Source organism: Balaenoptera physalus (genome assembly GCF_965194825.1).
Source record: "Balaenoptera physalus genome assembly, chromosome: 1".
NCBI classification, from domain to species: domain Eukaryota; kingdom Metazoa; phylum Chordata; class Mammalia; order Artiodactyla; family Balaenopteridae; genus Balaenoptera; species Balaenoptera physalus.
Window position 1 is genome coordinate 164,768,634 of NC_138882.1, and position 22,992 is coordinate 164,791,625.

General features: G+C 43.1%; 1 protein-coding gene and 1 pseudogene across 2 annotated transcripts in view; one reads left to right on the forward strand and one right to left on the reverse strand.

Moving 5' to 3' along the window:
- Positions 1-22,992, forward strand: part of RHBDL2 (rhomboid like 2) — a 97,296-nt gene that overhangs the window by 22,288 nt on the left and 52,016 nt on the right. The window lies entirely within an intron of this gene.
- Positions 13,302-19,610, reverse strand: LOC309641813 (peflin pseudogene; annotated as a pseudogene). The gene has a single exon. The product of its transcript is annotated as a peflin pseudogene (transcript).

Below are 22,992 nucleotides of genomic sequence, written 5' to 3' on the forward strand. Positions count from 1 at the left end.
GACCTTGATCTACACTTGGTTTTTTTTTTTGTTTTTGTTTTTAACACATGCACAAAATCTCCTACAAGGAAGGATTATTAGGCTTAATTTGCTTGAGGACTCTGAGATGCTGATAAGCTTTAAATTCCTGGGTAGCTTCTTCTTCTTCTTCTTTTTTTTAATGTATCTTTATTGGAGTATAATTGCTTTACAATGTTGTGTTAGTTTCTGTTGTACAACAAAGTGAATCAGCTATAAGTATTCATATATCCCCATATCCCCTCCCTCTTGAGCCTCCCTCCCATCCTCCATGTCCCACCCGCCTAGGTCTTCATAAAGCATCGAGCTGATCTCCCTGTGCTATGCGGCTGCTTCCCACTAGCCATCCATTTTACATTTGGTAGTGTATATATGTCAGTGCTACTCTCTCACTTCGTCCAGGCTTCCCCTTCTGCCCCCTGTGTCCTCAATTCCATTCTCTACATCTCTGTTTTTATTCCTACCCTGCCACTAGATTCATCAGTACCATTTTTTTAGATTCCATATATGTGCATTAGCATATGGTATTTATTTTTCTCTTTCTGAGTTCCTTCACTCTGTATGATAGACTCTAGGTCCATCCACCTCATTACAAATAACTCAATTTCGTTTCTTTTTATGGCCGAGTAATATTCCATTGTATATATCTGCCACATCTTCTTTATGCATTCATCTGTCGATGGACATTTAGGTTACTTCCATGTCCTGGCAATTGTAAATAGTGCTGCAATGAACATTGTGGTACATGTATCTTTTTGAATTGTGGTTTTCTCAGGGTATGTGCCCAGTAGTGGGATTGCTGGGTCATATGGTAGTTCTATTTTTAGTTTTTTAAGGAACCGCCATACTGTTCTCCACAGTGGCTGTATCAATTTATATTCCCACCAACAGTGCAGGAGGGTTCCCTTTTCTCCACCCCCTCTCCAGCATTTACTGTTTATAGATTTTTTGATGATGGCCATTCTGATCCGTGTGAGGTGATATCTCATTGTGGTTTTGATTTGCATTTCTCTAATGATTAGTGATGTTGAGCATCCTTTCATGTGTTTGTTGGCAATCTGTATATCTTCTTTGGAGAAATGTCTATTTAGGTCTTCTGTCCATTTTTGGATTGGGTTGTTTGTTTTTTTGATATGGAGCTGCATGAGCTGCTTGTGTTTTGGAGATTAGTCCTTTGTCAGTTGCTTCATTTGCAAATATTTTCTCCCATTCTGAGGGTTCTCTTTTCGTCTTGTTTATGGTTTCCTTTGCTGTGCAAAAGCTTTTAAGTTTCATTAGGTCCCATTTGTTTATTTTTGTTTTTATTTCCATTTCTCTAGGAGGTGGGTCAAAAAGGATCTTGCTGTGATGTATGTCATAGAGTGTTCTGCCTGTGTTTTCCTCTAAGAGTTTGATGGTGTCTGGCCTTACATTTAGGTCTTTAATCCATTTTGAGTTTATTTTTGTGTATGGTTTTAGGAAATGTTCTAATTTCATTCTTTTACATGTAGCTTTCCAGTTTTCCCAACTCCACCTATTGAAGAGGCTGTCTTTTCTCCATTGTATATTCTTGCCTCCTTTGTCAAAGATAAGGTGACCATAGGTGCGTGGATTTATCTCTGGGCTTTCTATCCTGTTCCATTGATCTATACTTCTGTTTTTGTGCCAGTACCATACTGTTTTGATTACTGTAGCTTTGTAGTATAGTCTGAAGTCAAGACGCCTGATTCCTCCAGCTCCTTTTTTTCTTTCTCAAGGTTGCTTTGGCTTCCTGGGATACTTCTACCGTGCTTTGTTTTGCATGTAACTTGCATACCATAAGTCTAGTAAAATTTTTTTGTTTTGCTTTGTTTTGGTTTTTATTTCTTCAACCACAAACTTGAAAGACATGGTGCACATTTGCCCAAAGGTAGAATAGACAGAACCTATTTTGTTTATGAATAATCTGCTAATAGAAAATGAGAGCAGAGCCTCCCTTCAAGGTACGATCAAGACAGAGCTTCAAGGAATGCTTGAACAACAGTAATTTGTCAAGAAAATTCAACAGACCTTCATTAACTCTCAATCTTTTTAATTCTTTTTTTTTTTTTTTGGTTGTGTTGGGTCTTCATTGCTGTGCGTGGGCTTTCTCTAGCTGCGGTGAGTGGGGGCTACTCTTCATTGCAGTGCACGGGCTTCTCATTGTGGTGGCTTCTCTTGTTGCAGAGTACAGGCTCTAGGTGTGTGGGCTTCAGTAGTTGTGGCTCGCATGCTCTAGAGCTCGGGCTCAGTAGTTGTGGCACACGGGCTTAGTTGCTCTGCGGCATGTGGGATCTTCCCGGACCAGGGATCAAACCCGTGTCCCCTGCATTGGCAGGTAGATTCTAAACCACTGCACCACCACAGAAATCCCTCTTTTTAATTCTTTAGTCTCATTCAGTTGTATGTACACATTAATTTCCAGTTTACTATGTCAGAGACTGAGGTGAGAGGGAAATATTTATTTTCAAAATAGTTCAGCATCTCTGTGGTAGCAGCCTCCAAGATGGCGCCCAATAATCCTCGCCTTGTGATATTTATTTATTTCTTATTTAAATTTTTTCCCAGCTTTATTGAGATCTGATTGTATAACATTGTATAAATTTAAGGGGTATAACTTGATGATATGGTATGCCTATATATTGCAAAACGATTATCACAATGTTAGTGATGTATAATTACACATATATGTCACTAATATATATCACATAATTACTTTTGTGTGTGTGTGGTGAGAACATTTAAGATTTACTCTCTTAGCAACATTCCTGGCCTTGTGATATTCATGCCCTTGTGTGTCCCCTCCCACATTTGATAAAGACTGACTTGTGAGATCAGTAGAATTCTACCAAAGTGATAGTATGAACCTATTGAGAATAGGTAATAAAAGACATTGCCTCTTCTGCTTTGGTCCCTTTGGTAACTTGCTTTTGAGGAAGTCGGTCACTATTTTATGAGGGCACTATGTAGCCCTGGGAGATACTCACATGGAGTGGAACTGAGGCCTCCTACCAACAGCTGACACCACCTTGCCACTTGGAAGCAGATCCTATAACCCCAGTCAAGCTTCCAGATGACTATTACTCTAGTTAACATCATTTATTTATTTATATTTTGGCTGCGCTGTGTCTTAGTTGTGGCATGCAGACTTCTCATTTGCGGCATGTGTGCGGGATCTAGTTCCCCTACCAGGGATTGGGCCTGGACTCCCTGCATTGGGAATGTAGAGTCTTACCCCTGGACCACCAGGGAAGTCACTAGTTGACATCTTTATTGCAACCTCATGAAAGATCCTGAACGTTCCAGCCAAGCTGCTCCTGAATTTCTGACTCACAAACACTCCAAGATATAGTAGTTTATTGTTGCTGTAAGCAACAATGCTGTAACCCCCACTAAATTTGGGGGTTAGTTTATTATATAGCAATAGATAATTAATATAATCTCCATTTTCAAGAATAATGACAATGGCCCTCAGTTGACAGACAGCAAGAAAACAAGGACCTCAGTCTGACAACCATAAGGAACTGAATGAACTCTGCCAACATTTAGTGAGCTTCAGATAAGATTGTATCCCCCTTCGACACCTTGATTTTATCCTACTTCGACACTGTGAGGTACTGAGCAGAGGTCTCAGCTAACCGGTACCCAGACTCCTTACACGTGGAAACTGAGATAATAAATTTGTGTTGTTTAAAAAAAAAAAAAGAAGAAGAATGGTAATCAGGGAAAAGTTAGCCATAATGTGACCTGTAACAATATAACAAAATCTGCTTTTCCAGCTTTATCCCATGAGATGTACTAAACAACAGTACATTTATTTTGTAAGTAAATTTGGCAAGAAATATCCTATTTAGTCCCCAAAGCTATTCCTAGAGGGCATTGCTAATTTGGGGGATGAACATGTTAGCAGGCATTATGGGAAATGTTACAGAAAAGAGGGCTGACAAGCTTGGGAAGTGCTAGGTGAAGCAAAGTTGAACAGACGTGTCTGTTTGTTACAGGACTTGTTAGAGCCTCATGATGCTGACATGCCCTGTGACTCTTCAAGGGACAGTTTATAATATGAAATATTTTCTACACTTAATTAACCAAGAAACCCTTCTTTCGGGATCATCTAATGAGACTAGGATATGTGGAATATACTTGGGACACTGGCCAAAGAGAAATGACCTATGGGATACAATCTTTTCAAGCAGAACACCCCATTGTCAATTTTGTCATTCAGAACTTTCAGAGATAATTATGTCTGCTTCAAGCACATAGAATAAATAGAAGTTTAAAATTCTTCTTATAATAATCTATAATGGAAAAGAATCTGAAAAAGAAAAAAAAAATATATAAAACTGAATCACTTGGTTGTACAGGTGAAACTAACAGAACATTGTAAATTAACCGTACTTCAATTAAAAAAAAGTTTAAAATTTTATCAAACTGCAAAAAAAATGGCAGTAGAAAAATGAAATCATAAAACCCTGCAAAGAAAACAGGAGATATTATGAACAATCTAGGAGTGAGGCAGATCTTCCTAGCCAATACTGGAAATGCAGAAGCTGTAAGGAAAAGATAGACATATATTTTTTAAATTTATTTTTTTATTTTATTATTTATTTTTGGCCGCATTGGGTCTTTGTTGCTGCGTGCGGGCTTTCTTTAGTTGCAGAGAGTGGGGGCTACTCTTCATTACGGTGCACAAACTTCTCATTGCAGTGGCTTCTCTTGTTGCGGAGCGTGGGCTCTAGGCGCGCAGGCTTCAGTAGGTGTGGCACAGGGGCTCAGTAGTTGTGGCATGTGGGCTCACTAGTTGTGGCTCATGGGCTCTAGAGTGCAGGCTCAGTAGTTGTGGTGCACGGGCTTAGTTGCTCCGTGGCATGTGAGATCTTCCCAGACCAGGGCTCAAACCCATGTCCTCTGCATTGTCAGGCAGATTCTAAACCACTGTGCCACCAGGGAAGCCCAGACATATTTTATCATGTAAAAATTAAGCTCTTTTTTTTTTTATAAATTTATTTATTTTATTTATTTATGTTTTTTGGCTGCATTGGGTCTTCGTTGCTGTGCATGGGCTTTTCTCTAGTTGCGGCGAGCAGGGGCTACTCTTCGTTGTGGTGCGCGGGCTTCTCATTGTGGTGGTTTCTCTTGTTGCGGAGCACAGGCCATAGGCATGTGGGATTCAGTAGTTGCGGCATGTGGGCTCAATAGTTGTGGCTCGCAGGCTCTAGAGCACAGGCTCATTAGTTGTGGCACAAGGGCTTAGCTGCTCCGCGGCATATGGGATCTTCCCGGACCAGGACTCGAACATGTGTCCCCTGCATTAGCAGGTGGATTCTTAACCACTGTGCCACCAGGGAAGCCCTTAAGCTCTTTTGTATGCTTAAAAAATTGTAAACAGATTAATTGATGAGAAATAGGTTAGAAAAATACATATTTTCAATTTTGGGCTTATGCATAGGGAATTAATATTTATAATATAAAGATCTCACTAACTGATAAGAAAAGAAAAGAATAATCCACTTAAAATGAGCAAAAGACAGGAAGAGATAATTCACAGAGGCGCAAATCTTAATGACCTACAGCCATTTGAAAAGATGTTCAAACTAACATGTTAGAGAAATGTAAATTAAAGTTCAATGAAATACTACTTTAGACCCATTGGACCAGTAAATATTAAAAAGATCAATAGCACCTATTACTGGAGGGGTTTTGAGGAAAAAGTAACCCTTACATATTGCTGTCGTAAACGTATATTTTTTTAGTTCTTTTTGGAAAGCCACCTGGCAGCAGCTTCTATAATTAAAAATATGCAACCATCGATCCAGCCCCTGTAAAATCTATTCTATACAAATAAAAGCACTCATATATAAAGAGAAATGTATGATAATGGGTATATTAGTTTGCTTGGACTGCTATAACAAAATACCACAGACTGGGTGACTTAAACAACAGAAATTAATTTTCTCACAGTTCTGGAGGGTGGAAGTCCAAGATCAAGGTGCTGGCAGGTTTGATTTCTCCTGAAGCCTCTCTTTCTTTGGCTTGTATTAAACCACCTTCTAGCTGTGTCCTCACATGGCCTTTCTTGTGCACTGCACCCCTGCTGTCACTTCCTCTTCTTGTAAGGACACCAGTCCATTGGATTAGGGCCCCACCCCTATGACCTCGCTTAACCTGAATTACCTCTTTAAAGATCCCTTCTACAAATAAAGTCACACTGGCGTTAGGACTTCAACATATGAGTTTTGGGAAGGGACACAATTCAGTCCATAACAAGATTTTTACAGTGAAATTGTTCATGGTGATAAAATACTGAAAATAAAAAGAATGTTTACCAAGCATAAGAAGTAATATTAAAAGTCTCTTTGTAACTGCTAATGTGTTTTGTCCCCCCATCCCAACTCTTCCCTCCACATCAGAATGGCCACTATCTTGATTTTTTTCATTTTTTCCTACTTATCTTTATAGTTATTTTTTAAAATTAATTTTTATTGGAGTATAGTTGATTTACGGTGTCGTGCTAGTTTCTGCTGTACAGCAATGTGAATCAGTTATAAATATACATATATCCACTCTTTTTTAGATTCTTTTCCCATACAGGTCATTACAGGGTATTGAGTAGAGTTCCCTGTGCTATACAGTAGGTTCTTATTAATTATCTATTTTATATATAATAGTGTGTATATGTCAATCCCAATCTGCCAATTTATCCTTCCTGCCCTCCGGCTTCCCACTTGGTAACCATAAGTTTGTTTTCTACATCTGTGACTCTATTTCTGTTTTGTAAATAGGTTCATTTGTACCTTTTTTTTAACTTCTATTTTTAAATTTTATTTATTTATTTATTTATTTATTTATTTATTTATTTGGCTGTGTCGGGTCTTAGCTGTGACATGCAGGATCTTTGTTGCGGCCTGCGGAATCTTTCCTTGCAGCACGCGGGCTTCTCTAGTTGCGGTGTATGGATTTCTCTCTAGTTGTGGCGTGCGGGCTCCAGAGCACACGGGCTCAGTAGCTGCAGCGTGCGGGCTTAGTTCCCCTGTGGCATGTGGGATCATAGTTCCCCGACCAGAGATCAAACCTGCATCCCCTGCATTGGAAGGTGGATTCTTAACCATGGGACCACCAGGGAAGTCCCTGTACCATTTTTTTTAGATTCCACATATAAGCAATATCATATGATTTTAGTCTTTTTCTGTCTGACTTACTTTGCTCAGTATGACAATCTCTAGGTCCATTCGTGTCATGTAGTTGTTTTATAATTAAAAATAACTAAAAAATATATACGTATATGAATGTTTAGTTGACTCGTGAAAAACTCAGGTTTGAACTTCCAGGATCCACTTATACAGATAAGGAAGGCTGACTAAGTTATATGCTGGTTAACCCCCTCCTTGTTCAAGAGTCAGCTGTAGATATAGATATAGATATCTGTGTATGTATAAATATGTGTGTATATGTAAAATCTAAACAGTATTTTGGAAAATATTGTTAGATTTGTCCTAGGTACTTTATAGTTTTCAAATATATAGTTAATGATATATTCTTAAAATATTATAATGATATCATTATCATATAAAGATATTATGTTAATTGCTGGTATGTAGCAATTGAATTGGCTTTTGAATATTGATCATAAAGCTGATAAATTTCCTAAATTATTAATTCAAATAAATTGCTTGTAGTTTTTTTGGGGGGGGGGTTTCTATATAAGTAAGCATATTACCTGCATGTAATTTGTTTTGTTTTTTACTTTCCAATTCTTCAAAAAAAAACGAAGTTTTCTTTTTTTACTTTTCCTTTTTTTTTGCCCATGCCATGCAGCTTGCGGGATCTTAGTTCCCCAACCAGGGATTGAACCTGGGACCAGCAGTGAAAGCACTGGGTCCTAACCACTGGACCACCAGGGAATTCCCCATTTTCTTTTTTTAATGTACAGTCTATCACCTCCAGCATAATATTGAGTAGAAATGGTGATGATGGGCATTCTTGTCTTATTTCTGATTCTAAAGAAAAAATGCTTTTAATATTTCACTATTTGTAGTAGTGGGCCCCTAAGATGGCCCTCAAGGGTCATTACCACTTAATATTCACACCCTTGAGTAGTTTCCTCCCTCAGTGAATCAGGGCTGGTTTCTATGATGGTAGAAGTGATGATGTGTGACTTTGAGGCTAGATGATAAAGGGCATTGTGGCTTCCACCTAAGTACATTGGATTGTTTGCTTTGGGGTAAGTCAGCCACCATGTTGTATGAACTCAAGGAGACCTGTGCAGGGGTCCACAAGGAGAGGAATGAAGGCTTCCTGCTAACAGCCTGTACCAACTTGCCGACAATATGAGTGAGGCACCTTAAAGTGCATCCTCTAGCCCCAGTCAAGCCTTCGGATGACTGCCACCTCATTAGAGTTTCTGAGCCAGGACCATCCAACCAAGATGCTCTTGAATTTCTATCCCACAGAAAGTATAAGAGATAATAAATGTCTGTTGCTAAAACTAAATCACTAAATTTTGGGGTAATCATTTATATAGCAGTAGATCTTTAATGCACTATTTAAATATATTATTTCTCTATAAGTACTACTTTTCCTGCATGACAAAAATTTTGGCCTGTAATAGTTTGGTTTTAAGTGTATTCTTTTGTCTTTAATTTATTTTTTATTGCAGTATAGTCCATTTACAATATTGTGAAGTATTTTCTAATTTCCATGATGATTTCTTTTTGACCATTGGTCATTTGGAAATATGTATTTTAAATTTCCAGATATATTTTTTGTTTTGTTTTTATTTATCTTTTTGGGGTTTTTCTTAAATGTTTTATTCTGGTAAAATATACATAACATGAAATTTGTCATTTGAAGCATTTTTAAATGTACAATTCAGTGGCATTAATTATATTCACAATGTTGTAAAACCATCACCGCTATCTATTTCCAAAACTTTTTCATCACCCCAAACGGAAACTCTATAACCATTAAGCAATAACTCCATGTCTTCCCCACCCCTCAGCCCCACCCCTGGTAACCTCTATTCTATTTTCTGTCTCTATGAATTTTCCTTTTCTAGATATTTCATTTAAGTCGATTTTTTGTTATTAATCTTTAGCTTAGTTATATTGCGATAAGAAAATGTGATTTGTATGATATGATTTCTCTGAAATGTCTTGACACTTGTTTTATTACTTAATATAAGTCAATTTTTATAAATATTTTTGTGTTCCTGGAATGATTGGTACAGTGTTCTATTTAAGTCCATTAGATCACGCTTGCTAATTATGTTATTTAAGTTGTTTGAATAAGTGTAGGGATATAAGGAGAAGTTAATAAATGTGTTATTATAGTAAGATATTTTAACATACTCCTCACGATCATTAATATGTAAATATTCAATTAAATTTATCAAAACTAATCAAACAGACTTGAAAAGGAATCCAATAAAATGTACAGAAGGAAAAAATGTAATAACTGACATTAGAAATCCATTGGATGGGTTAAATCACAGATTAAAAACGAAAGAAAGATTTAGTGAATTAGAAGCTGTGCGTGAAGAAGTTACGAAGAATACAACACAGAAACCAAGAGAGAGAAAATATAAAATAGAAGTTTAAAGACAAAGAGTGGACAGTAAGAAGATCCAGTGTCCATCTAATCAGAGTTCCATCCAGAAGGAGATAGCAGAGACTGGAGGAGAGATGCTCTTCAAAAAGGTCATTGTAAGAATATTCCAGAACTGATTAATAATATCAATTCATAATCAGGAATCCAAATGAATACAAGCAGAGTAAATAAATAGAAAGTCATAATAGTGAAACTTAAAAACAAAGAGAAGACTTAAAAAGCAATGAGATGTGTGCTTAAAGATGGTTAAAATGGTAAATTTTATGTTATGTATATCTTATTCACAAAAAAGTTCTGAGAAACTTACCAAGATCAGCAGTTCTAAATTAAAACCTTCAGCAATCTCTGTAACTTGTGGCATGGTGAACTTCAATACTGTGATCTCAGCCAGGCAGCATGCCCCATATATTAATCCTTCCATTTGCCCTGCTGTTGGTTTTCTGGCAGTTCAAGGGTTCTTAAATTTCTCTAGTGAAATTAAACAAGGGAAAATATCGAGGATTTTTAGAATCTCTTGTTATTTGCCTAGACTTATTGTCATTGCTATTTACTTTTTCTTGGTTGTACTTTTAATTCCCTCTTTAATTTATTTCAACATATTAAACATAATAAAATTACAGTTTATAGCTGATAATAGCAGTATATCTGATCTTTATGAGTATGATTCTCTAGTTGGTTGCTTCTGCTTGTAGGCATTTGTTTCTTTGTGTAGTTAGAGACTTTTTTAAAAAATTGTGAGTCATGTTGAAACTTTGTGGGAAAATGTTTGAGGCTTGGATTTAATGATATTCTTCAAGAGGAAGTTTGGGTTTGCTTCTCCCAGATGTCTGTCTGTCCTACCAATCCAGAAACACTTTAAATTTTCATCTTGGAGTGTTTTGGGTCACACAGCTAAAGTGAGTATGTCCCTAGGTAAATATATATGAGTGGAGGTGTGGGATAGAGAATTCTCAGGAGAGTTTTTTGTTTGTTTATTTTTTACTTTACGCTGATCCAAGTTAAGATAGGCCTGCATCCCCACCACCCCCCGTTTTTGGTTTTTGTTTTTAGTTTACCCACTGCCCACGAGGATATTAGTGGTTTGGGGATTGGAGAGGCTCAGCCTTATCCTCTGATTTTACTTTCTGCCCTCCTTAGACTCGGGCTTCCTTGCCTCCATAACCCATGAAAACACAGATGCTGGATCACTAGGAATCTGTATATGCCACTGGGGCAAATACGATTCTCACAATTGCCTACTCCTATTTTCTCTTAGGAATTCCTCACATCCAGTCAAGGTCAGTCATGCCTTAAAAAAGATTTCTTTACATTTTATCTAGTTTTTGTTTGTTTGTTTATTTTTGTTTTTTTGTTTTTAAGTTCTGCTGTATTGGGTTTTCTGTGAATGGTATGCCTTTTTTCATAAACAAATATCTTTTTAACAACTTATTTTTCCTTTAGGCATAGAATGCTAAAAACCATAAGGAAGGGACTTCCCTGGCAGTTCAGTGGTTAAGACTTCGCCTTCTAATGCAGAGGGTGTGGGTTTGATCCCTGGTCTGGGAGCTAAGATCCCACCACATGACTCCTGGCCAAAAAACCAAAATGTAAAACAGAAGCAATATTGTAACAAATTCAATAAAGACTTTAAAAATGGTCCACATCAAAAAAACAAAAAACCAAAAAACTTAACAAAACAAAACAAAACCAAACCATAAGGAAAGCTTATTGGGAGGCTTATGTTTGCAGTTCGTCTGACACATTGAGGAAAGAACTCAGCATTTGGGGAACATGCCCCATGCAATCTGGAAGAATACAATGAGTGACTTGTTGCAGCCTAGTTTAAATTGCTTCCTGTTAGAGCCTGACACACTAGGGTCTCAGAGCTGTCCAGGTGGTCACTCTGCATACCTCTAGTGACTCACCTGTACTTTTACCACTCACTATGGATCAGACAAGTAGCTTGGTGGCCAGAAGCCACAGAGACATGTCCTGACACCTGCTAGTGGCTGAGGGAGCCATCACCTGGAAAAGGTGGGAACCTCATTTATGTTGCCCAGTTTGAAAGTTCAGCAAACCTTCATTGTTTCATACTTTGTGTCAGATTTGGGGCATAATTGCATGGATACAAAGATGAAACAGTGCAGGTTACTGTTCTTGAAGAACTCATAATCTCAGGGCATGCCCTTTAGCAGGGAAAGAGAAAGACACACACTCAGGTACTTTAAATACATTGTGGTAGGTGTTAGGATGTGTGTGAGATAATAGAACATATGTATTGGTCTCTGCACCCAGTTCCTGGCACAGAGCTGCTAAAACCCTTGTAATTTCCTAAGTGATAAGAGCATCTTTCTTTCTAATGGGGTGACTCTGAGTGGGCTCCTGGATGGGGGCTGGTCACCAGAAGGACGAAGCCATGATTAGAAGCTTGGAATTTTCAGCCCTACCTCCCCACCACCACTTCTTTAGTAAGGGTAGAGGGATTGGAAATGGAGTTAATAATTGATCATGCCTACATAAGTAAGCCTCTTTAAAATGCCAATAGCACAGGGTTCTGAGAGCTTTCAGGTTGGTGAGTACATCCATGTACTGGAGAGTGTGCACCCTGACTCCATGGGGACAGAAGCCCCTGCTCTTGGGACCCTCCCAGACCTCGTCTTATATGTCCTCACCTGCCTGTTCATCTGCATCCTTTATCATATATTTTTAAAAAATTAATTAATTAATTTATTTATTTTTGGCTGTGTTGGGTCTCCGTTTCTGTGCGAGGGCTTTCTCCAGTTGCGGTGAGCGGGGGCCACTCTTCATCGCCGTGCGCGGGCCTCTCACGTTGCGGAGCACAGGCTCCAGACGCGCAGGCTCAGTACTTGTAGCTCACAGGCTTAGTTGCTCCGTGGCATGTGGGATCTTCCCAGACCAGGGCTCGAACCCGCGTCCCCTGAATTGGCAGGCAGATTCCTAACCACTACGCCACCAGGGAAGCCCCTCCTTTATCATATTTTTTAACAAACTGGTAAATATAAGTGTTTCCCTGAGTTCTGTGATCCACTCTAGCAAATTAATCAAACCCTAGTAGGGGAATGTGGGAACCTCCAATCTGTAACCAAGTGGATAGAAGTTGTGGGTAAAAATGTAAAATGAATGGCTAGTGGGAAGCTGCTGCAGAGCACAGGGAGATCAACTCGAAGCTTAGTGACGACCTAGAGGGGTGGGATAGGGAGGGTGGGAGGGAGACGCAAGAGGGAGGGGATATGGGGACATATGTATACATATAGCTGATTCACTTTGTTGTACAGCAGAAACTAACACAACAATGTAAAGCAATTATCCAATAAATATATTAAAAAAAGAAAAGAAGTTGTGGGTAACCTGGGGACCCACTACTTGGGACTGGCTGACATCTGAAGTGGGGATAGTCTCGTGGGACTGAGCCCTTCACCTGTGGGATCTGACACTCTCTTCAGGGCGATAGTGTCAGAACTGAGTTAAATTGTAGGACACGCAGCTGGTGCCACAGAAAATTGCTTGGTGGTCACACATTTGATGACCGGAAGTGTCAGAAGTGAAGTGTTCTCTTTTTTTTTGGTGAAAAAAGTGGAACTCCAGAGTTTTATGCTTGTATTGAAGCTTACAGTTGCACCAAACTTTTGGCCCCAAATGAAAACACACACACACACACACACACACACACACACACACACACACACACACACAAAGCATTGGCAGTGGGAGGTAGCAACTTGTCCCCTGGGGACTGAAGCCAAGCAGAGGATGGCAGGCAAGTATGAGGAGTCCAAGCTGCAGAGGGGTAGCCTGGCCAAAGATGCCCAGAGAGCAGACTGCCCAAGCTCCCTGAGCAGGCAGCTAGAAGTCAACACACACGGACTTGTGGCTGGTGGAATCCAAGCCACTGGTCGCATGGGCAAATCTCTCACCCTGGTCAGATTCCATTTTGGAGAAACTGGGTTCATCTGACAAGACAGCATGGGTGAGGGAACGCAGGTGCTAATGGTAAGAGGCTGATGAACACTTACCACTGGCGTCAGGGCACAGAAAGGAAAGCTAGAGGCTGGAGTCAGCTGACTGGACACTAACCCCATTGCAATGACCAGCATCTCTTGCACCTGGCTCAAGGCTGTGCCATTTAAATACTCAGGGATGTAAAAGGACATTCAATTTCCAGTCCTCCCCTAGGTCAGGCCCCTACCTGTGTGGCCTCAGCCCAGGTCCCCACTACTTGGTGGCTATGACGCAGACCCCCAGCCCTCTTTGGGAACAATGCTGAACCAGGCAAGGGAGAATTCTTTTTCTAGGAAGGGCAGGAAATGAAGAGAGGCCCACATACTTCTCCCACCCTAGGAGCCAGGAAAAGTCCCTTGGTGCACTCCCCACTTTACAGATGGGCTGGTCATAGCATCCGAGAAGCTGTCATGGTGACGAAGTGCTCGAAGCTGAGCCGAATGTTGCCCTGCACAGCTGTGTCCTTCTCCCGGAAGGCCTCGGTCAGCACCTGCAGTTGGGTGCACACCTGGATGAAGCGATCTAGCTGCATGGCAGGACTGGCGGAGCGCGGGCAGTAGCGGGAGACCAGGAGCTGGGTGAACTGGGGGCTCAGATTGTAGCCCATCTGGGACAGAGCTTGCTGCAGTTCTGTGTAGCTAATGGAGCCCGAGCGGTCCTGGTCTTACTGCTGGAAGAGGTTCTTCCACTGCTGGATGAACTTCCACAGGGCTGAGAAACCGTAGACATCAATGCGGCCTGACTTGGTCTTGTCAAACATGTTTATCATCATGAGGCATGTCTCGTCGCTGAATGAGGACCAGTTGGAGTTGACCAGGGCCTGCTTCAGCTCCTTGATGGAGATATAGCCACTGTGATCGGAGTTCACTGACTGGAACCAGGGGTAAGCCTTGGGATCCACATTGGGAGCGGTGCCACCTGGAGGAGGTGGTCCCTGTCCATAAGGCCTGGGATGCTGGGCACCATAGGAATATGGAGGTGGTGGTCCATAGGGGCCCCCTGGGGCCGCACCACCATATGGTCCTCCCAGAGTTCCAGAAGGGAGCCCCCCAGCGTTGGGGTGTGCATAGGGCCCTCCACCAGCTGGTGGTCCGTAAGGCCCACCAGGGGCAGGACCTCCTCCATATCCGCCACCAGGGGGTACCCCGCTAGCATATTGCCCTCCAGCATGGGGGAGTCCGGGGTAGTAGCTCCCTGGAGGGGCTCCGGGTGCTTGTCCTCCAGCTCCTGGGCAGCCCTGCCCGTAGGGGTAGCTGGCCATGGCGACTCTGTGAAGTGTTCTGTATGAGTAGAAGAGGACACACACGGGGGGAAAGACTGGAATTTTCTCCATACACTGTGGCAAGCTCAGAGTTCCAAGAAAAGTTTACTTTACCCCGCATCTCCACACAAGGAGCTCTCTGCAGCTCCCAGGTTAACTTCTTTTAGTTACACCTATAAGAAGAGACAGAGTAGAGTCTCTCTTCCCCTATGGCCAATTTTTAGGAAAAGGAAACGAACTGGCCCAGCCTGAGTCAAATGTCCTCCTTCTGTGGTCCAGTCACTGAGACCAATGCTGGGCATGGATTACATATATGACAGCCAAAGTCTTGAGGGATGGTGTGGGGAGGAGCTGGGTGTGGTGAGCTGGAAAGATACTTGGCCCTTGTCTTCCTGTAGCACCCAAACCCGAATCAGTCCTACCACCCTACTATCTACCACCCTACTATGTTCTTTGCCAGAGCAGCTAATAGCTGTAGGAGGGGGGAAAAAAAGCCACACAAACAGTTGTAGAAATATCAAATGCAAAATCTAAATGGGAAAAGATACTTTTTTTTTTTTTTTTTGGGCTGTGAGGCTTGTGGGATCTTAGTTGCCCGTTCAAGGATCGAACCCAGGCCCCTGAAGAGGAAGCACAGAGTCCTAACCACTGTACTGCAAGGGAATTCCCAGGGAAAAGATATTCTAAGTCTCATGATGTTGGCTGGGTGAGGAGGGATGGTGCTAGGTGTGGTGCTTTACAAAGAAGTCTGGTTCACTGACCCCAGAGGGCCATGATCTTTGTATACAATGGAATGCTACTCAGCCATAAAAAAGAATGAAATAATGCCATTTGCAGCAACATGACCTACAGATTATCATACTCAGTGTAGTAAGTCAGAAAGAGAAAGACAGGACTTCCCTGGTGGCGCAGTGGTTAAGAATCCGCCTGCCAATGCAGGGGACATGGGTTCAAGCCCTGGTCCGGGAAGATCCCACATGCCGCGGAGCAACTAAACCCATGCACCACAACTACTGAGCCTGTGCTCTAGAGCCCGTGCTCCGCAACAAGAGAAGCCACTGCAATGAGAAGCCCGCACACCGCAACAAAGAGTAGCCCCTGCTCGCTGCAACTAGAGAAAGCCTGCGCACAGCAACAAAGACCCAACACAGCCAAAAATAAAAATAATAAATAAATAAATTTATAAAAAAGAGAAAGAAAAAGACAAATACCATATGATATCACTTACATGTGGAATCTAAAGTATGACACAAATGAACTTATTTACAAAACAGAAACAGACTCACAGACATAGCGAACAGACTTGCAGTTGCCAAGGGGAAGGGTGGTGGGGGAGGAATGGATTGGGAGTCTGGGATTAGCAGATGCAAAGTATTATATAAAGGATGGATAAACAACAAGGTCCTACTGTGTAGCACAGGGAACTATATTCAATATCCTGTGATAAACCATAATGGAAAAGAATATGAAAAAGTATATAGGTATAACCGAATCAGTTTGCTGTACAACAGAAATTAACACAACATTGTAAGTCAACTATACTTCAATAAAATAAATTTTTAAAAGTGGGGTTATGACCCTGGCCTTCACCACAGTCCAAGGTCAGGCTCTGAATTTTTCAAGCTTAGAAACATGAGCTTGTCAATATTTCAGAACCGAAGTGATTTGTAGGTACTGATCCACATGAATGAGATCATAAGCAACCAATGTACAAACCCTGAATGAGAATTTATTAATTTACAAAATGTATTTAAGAGTATATCAGCCCTCCCCAGATCTGTTTTTCAAATACCTTTTTGAACCCCAACTCAATGCCGAACCCTGTGCTGGGTGCTGGGGACACAGAGATAAATTAGATACAGGCTTTGCTCTCTGAGAGCTCCCTAACTTATGTGTGTGTTGGGTGTGGGCAGACACCTTTGCTCTCTGAAATCACACAGCTTGGGAAGCCAAATCACAATCAGGAAGCAGCTCATTGAGGGTTAAAGAAGAACAAGGGAGGTTGGTTGGAGGGTTGGACTGCTCAGTGAGTGGTGTCTTCGGCAGCCTGGGTCCTGCTTTACTTGGTGGGGAGAACTGGGTACTGGAGTTGACCAGGCACAGCCACTGTCCCTGTGCAGTTCTGCGACCCAGCACTGCCACTGTTGGCTTCAGATGCTCTTTGCACTTTTATGGCTGCCCTCGGTCCTTTCGAGCAAGACCTTCTTTCTGTAGACAGTTCCCGTCTTACGGGAAAACTCCCTCCAGTCCTGGGAGCCTGTGGTGTTGGTGGCATTCCCCACGAGTCTCATCCATTTCGCAATGATCTTAATGTCATATCACTCAGGACGGTATCTGCTTTCCCTGGTTTCTCACTCCCTGAGGGCCCCTCACTCTTGCCTCTTTGTTAATCTGTGTCATTCTGATTGGGTTCTCACCACCCCTCTGTGAGCCTCTACATTACTTTGGTCATGTTTCTCTCGTCCTAACCGTTTTTTCAAACATTTGACAATTTCCTTCAATCTTTGGTTGAACCTCTTTCCCTCTAACTCCGAACAGGTGACCTTGCCACCTACTTTAGTTAGAAAATAGGGATGGGGTGCAACTTCCTTACGCTCCTGACAAAAGGTTCTAGTGCTTTGGGGCATCTCCAAGTGCCACCCCTCCCCCCTTCAGCCTACTTGCTCTGTCCCTTCCAGTTCTCATCTGCTTTTATGACCTTCCTGCTCAATCCCTGTAGTGCACAGGATGCCTGGTGCTATAGACTGAATTGTGTTCCCTCTTCCTCCACTTCATGTGTTGAAGCCCTAAGCCCCCGTGTGATGGTGTTGGACATGGAGCCTCTGGGGGGTAATTAGGTTATGAGGGTGGAGCCCTCATGATGGGATTAGAGCCCTTCTAGGAAGAGGCAACAGAGAGCTTGCTTCCTCTCTCTGCTTTCCACCATGTGAGGATACGGCGAGAAGATGGCCATCTACAAACCAGGAAGAGGGCTCTCACCAGACACTGATCTGCCAGCACCTTGATCTTGGTCTTCTCAGCATCCAGAACTGTGAAAAATGAATGTTTGTTGTTTAAGCCACCCAGTCTATAGTATTTTGTTATAGCAGCTCGAACTGACTCAAATCCTTGGCTCTCACTACTGGCCTTTCTTCTTTCTTTCCCCTGCTCTATGCTCTGCATGTCCCTTGGTGTTTCCCAGAGTCCTGTCCTAGATTTCCTTTTCTCCTTTCTCTGGTCTCTCTCCCTGAGTGATCTCATCCACTCCCAGGGCTTCAGTTGCTATTTCTGTGCAACTCCTAAATATCTTTTTCCCAGCTGTTTGCTTCCCCTCTGTGAGATACTAGAAAATACATATATTGGTCTCTGCCCCCGGTTCCTGGCACGGAACTCCTAAAACTGTTGTAATTTCCTAAGTGATAAGAGCGCTGCAAGCATCTTTTTGTTGTAATATTTGGTCTTTGACTCTGTCCCTGACACAGAGCTCTTAAAACACTTGTAAACTCCTAAGTCCAGATAAGAGTACAAGGAGCATCTTTTGTTCGAACAAGGCCGCTCTGTGTGGGTTCCTGAATGGGAGCTGGTCACTAGGAAAACCCAGCCAGTATTAGAACATTGGAATTTTCAACCCGGCTCCCTCCACTCCTTTAGAGAGGATAGAGGGGCTGGAAATGGAGTTAATAATTGATCGTGCCTACGTGAGGAAGCCTCCATAAAATCCCAATAGTAGGGGGTTCGGGGACCTTCCAGGTTGGTAAACACATCCACCTAGCGGTAGGGTGGTACATCCCAACTCCACGGGGACAGAAACTCCTGTGCTTGGGACCCTCCCAGACCTCGCCCTATATATCTCAGGAAGGGAACACGAGAACCTCTGATCTGTAGCTAAATTGGACAGAAGTTGTGGGTAAGCTGGGGACCTACTTCTTGCAATTGGCTTCTGAAGTGGAGGGCAGTCTGAGCCCTTCACCTGTGGGATCTGACACTCTCTTCAGGTAGATCATGTCAGAACTGAGATAAATTGTAGGACACTCAGCTGCTGTTGCAGAATTGTTTGGTGTGGGGAAAACCCACACATCTGGTGTCAGAAGTGTTGTGTGGTAGTCCTATGTGAGTAACGGAGAAACACAGGAGGGAAGACTGTTTTTTTTTTTTTCCTTAGTCGCCCTCCCACCATCCATTCTCTCTACCCGGCTCTGCCTTGCTCCGTGTCTTGGGCCGCTGACCGCTGTGGATTGTATCAATAAGCTCTCTTGCCCTCCGGCTTCTTGTTGAGTTGAGCCAGTGAGAAGAATCAGGAAATAGGAAGGCGGGAAAAGAAAGAAGTCCTCCTGCTGAGGTCTTTCCCCAGAGAGCTAAGAACGCCGGGCAGGAGACCCAGGAGGGTAGGACTTGGAAGAGGATCGGAGTTCAGGGCCTCGGCCAACGAGAAAGAGCAAAGGGGCGGTCACAGGCTCTCTGGCTCAGACCCAGGCAGGCGGAGCGAGAGAACTCATTCATCCAGGGCCAGCCCAGGGCTGAGACTGCCGAGCTGGCTGGACCGGCCCAGGCCCGTATCAGGGCTGGGAGCGGATTTCCTCGGGCTCCCTCCCCCGGGGGCTGGGTCGGAGGGAACCTGTGCGGAGGATTTTAGTTTGGGGAGGGACCTAGGAGTGCCTGGCAGGGAGGGAGCTTCAGGGCAGCTGAGGCAGTCCCTTGGCCTGGAACACGGGGAACAGCCTGTCCTGCCTGGAACGGCCCTTGGCCTCCCCGAGGTAAGCTGCGTGAGCTGGTAGCTGGCGGACCGGGTCCCTCTGTCTGGCGGGTTGGGGGAGAGCCCGAGGCCCAGAGCCAACCGTGGGGTGCCCCTTGGCAGCCTCCTTCCGCAGTAGCCTTCACGAGTGGCCGCTTGGGATCCTGCCACTTTCATTTTAAAAGTTGGCAGCACGTTGGGCCAGGAGTCAGGGGACTGGCTCTAACTCACCCCCCTCCCCCATGGCCGGAGGACCAGGTAATGCCATTGCGCCTCCCAGCGCTGGTCAATCACTGGCCTTCTTTCTCTCCCTTCATCCCATTCTCCTCAGTGACTTGCCTCCCAGTTTTTTCCTCCCTCCAGCTGAGCCAGATGCTGGTCCTCCTGTGCTGCCGGACCTCTGCCCCGGAGACCACAGCCAGGGGAGACATCTCTGGCTTCTTCCTGCACAGCAAGTCTCCAAGGTTATTTGTTTCCTCCTTCCTGGTACGGATGTCTGAGGGATTCTGTTCACTCCTTCATCTGTTACTATTCATTCGTTTATTCATCGTTCTTTGAGCAAGTGGCTGGATCCTCTCTGGTGGGTAGGGCTGGGGTTGGGTAGGGGTGGGGTTAGTTTGGGGTGGGACACACAATTTCCTCTCTTCCTGGGAATAAGAAAACCGAAATTTATTTCACAAATGTGTAGTGATCGTCTATAATCTGGTGGCCAGCGTGGCAGAGTGGAAACTCATTTTGGGGTCATAGACACACTTGGATTTATATCCCACCTCTTCCTGAGCCTCAGTTTCCGTATCTCTAAATAGTATTGTTATGAAGATGACATGAGACGGTACATGTCAAGCACCAAGCCGAGTGCCAGGCACACAGTGGGGCCTCAAGAAACATCTCTACTCTTTCCTTCTTCTTTGGCCCCCTTCCTGCCATGCCCCTCCCTAACTGCCACCTTCTCTATCTTGTAAAGATGTATCAGACACCCGTGGCCTTGAAGGCACTTGGGCAGACCTGGAAGCACTGAGCTGGGAGTGAAGAAGGAGGTGGTGAAGGGAGGGGCTGAATAGGGAAAGTGCCTCCTGCCGGTTTGAGGTAAGAACACCGACCAGGGCTGGAACCTCTAGTTGGAAGGAAAGGAAGGCTCTCCTGCTGTGTTTCTGAATTTGCATACTCACACCGAGCCAAAGATAGGAACTACCAGTTCCTAAAACCAACTCTGCCTGGCCTCAAGTTACAGGCTTTTAAATGCATAATCTCATTTAATCATAACCCTGTTACATTATTAACAGCCCCATTTTACAGATGAGGAAATGAAGATACAAACAAACAAAGGGATTTGCCTAAGATCACATGGCTAATAAGTAGTGCATCCAGAATTCAAATCTAGCTCAGACTCTAGACTCCATGGGCTTTGTTTAACTCCTTGCTGTCCTTCAAGCTTCTGTGTACCAGAAAGAACAAAAGGGCATCAGCATTCCCCCAACTTCCTAGACATTGGCTTCCCACTTCCTGTACATCTCCTGCTCTGGGCTGCTTCATCCAAGTGGGAAAGAGCACACTCCTTCCCTGATTCGTTTATTAATTCACTCATTCATATTTCATTCATTCAGTCAAGTGCTCTGTTAGTCCCAAGAGGGCAGGGACCATGTCTGTGTTCACAGTTTATAACAAGCACCCTATATGTCCCTGATAGAGAAATGTTCAGTGAATCCTTTGTGAGTAAATGAATTCAACAAACATTAATTGATGCATTCTGTGGGCTCCATAATAGGGATTCAAAGATGAAGAATCCCTATTAAGAATCTATCTTCAGGGCTTTCACAGCCTTGTGGAGGAGACAGTGATAATACAAAGAAGACAACTGTACCTTAGACAGGAGCAGAGGTTGCTGAGGGGACTAAGAGCGGCATTTAATTTTACCATGTCTGCTTTGTTCGCTACTGCATCCAGTGCCTAGCACCATGGCATGCACACGGTAGATGCTCAATAAGGCTTTGCAGAGGAGGTTTAGGACAGTCTTGAAGACAGTGCTAGGCCTTTGCCAGAACAAATTACAGAGAAGATATTCTAGCAGAAGGAGATGCTCCTGAAAAGGCCTAGTGGAGGGTGGGAGCTGGAATTGCATGGGGCTTAGTAAGGCTGAAACTAGTGGTTACCAGTGGGGAGAGGGGAGGGGGAAGGGGAGGGGGAGGGGGAAGGGCAGGATAGGGGTAGGAGATTGAGAGGTTCAGGCTACTCTGTGAAAAATAAGCTGCAAAGATATATTGTATAGCACAGGGAATATAGCCAATATTTTATAATAACTTTAAATGGATATAATCTATAAAAATTTTGAACCACTATGTTGTACCCCTGAAACTAACATAATATTGTAAGTCAACTATACCTCAATAAAAAATTAATTAATTAAAGGCAACAAGAAAAAAAATGAAGGTGGATTCTCTCATAGACAGAAAATTATTGTGGTTTGACTCACTGGCTTGACAGTGAGGACTGGTTTTGACAATTGGATTGTATGGTAGACATTTTCCATAAACTGAACAGGCTAAATCTGTAGCTCCAAGGCTTGGATGAAGATATATCTAAAGCGTGTCTCTAATAAAGACTATGCCAGAAAATTCTGTCTTGGAACCAATTTTAATTTGTGAGAAATAATTTTAGTTGTTGACTTAAAAATGTATGAGAGTAATATAGCTTGTCCAAAATTCTTATGGGGATTCATGAGCAAAAAACATGAAGACTACAGGTGTATGGCATAAATAGCATCACCGGCCAGGTGCATCATGGTGGGGATCCTGGTCAGGTGAGGTGAAGTGGCTTGCCTGGAGGTAAGAGGGGGCAGAACCGGAGCAAGAACCAGGGTTTTCTGAGTGCGGTAATTGTAGTGCTCTTTCTATGACCCCAAACTTCCTCCTTCCTTCCTTCTTCCACTTACTTGATGGTTTATTCAGCAAACACTTAGTAAGCACCTTTAGGTGGAGTAAAAAAAAAGAAACATTTCCTACCTTCCTGGAGCTTACAGACAACAAATAAACAAACCAGATATTTTTAGATAGTGGTAAGTACTAGAAGTGAGTTAGCAGGGGGATATGATAGCGAATGCGGGGTGGGCGGAGGTTGGCCTGCCACTGCAGAGAGGCCCGAAAAGGAGCTAGCCTTGAGGCGGGAGAGAGCTTGGTGTGTGCCTGAGACAGGAAGACGGCCCCGTGGCAGCAGCACAGAGATGTTGGGGGAGTGGTAGAAGGCTACAAAGAAGGCAGGAGCTAGGTCACGCAGCATTTATCAGCCATAGTAAGGATCCTGTATTTATCTTGAAGACAATGGGACACCGCTGAAGGATTTTTAAGCAGAGAGTTGATGTACTCTGATTTATGGTTTGGTTTTGTTTTGGAAGGGGGGCAGGAGC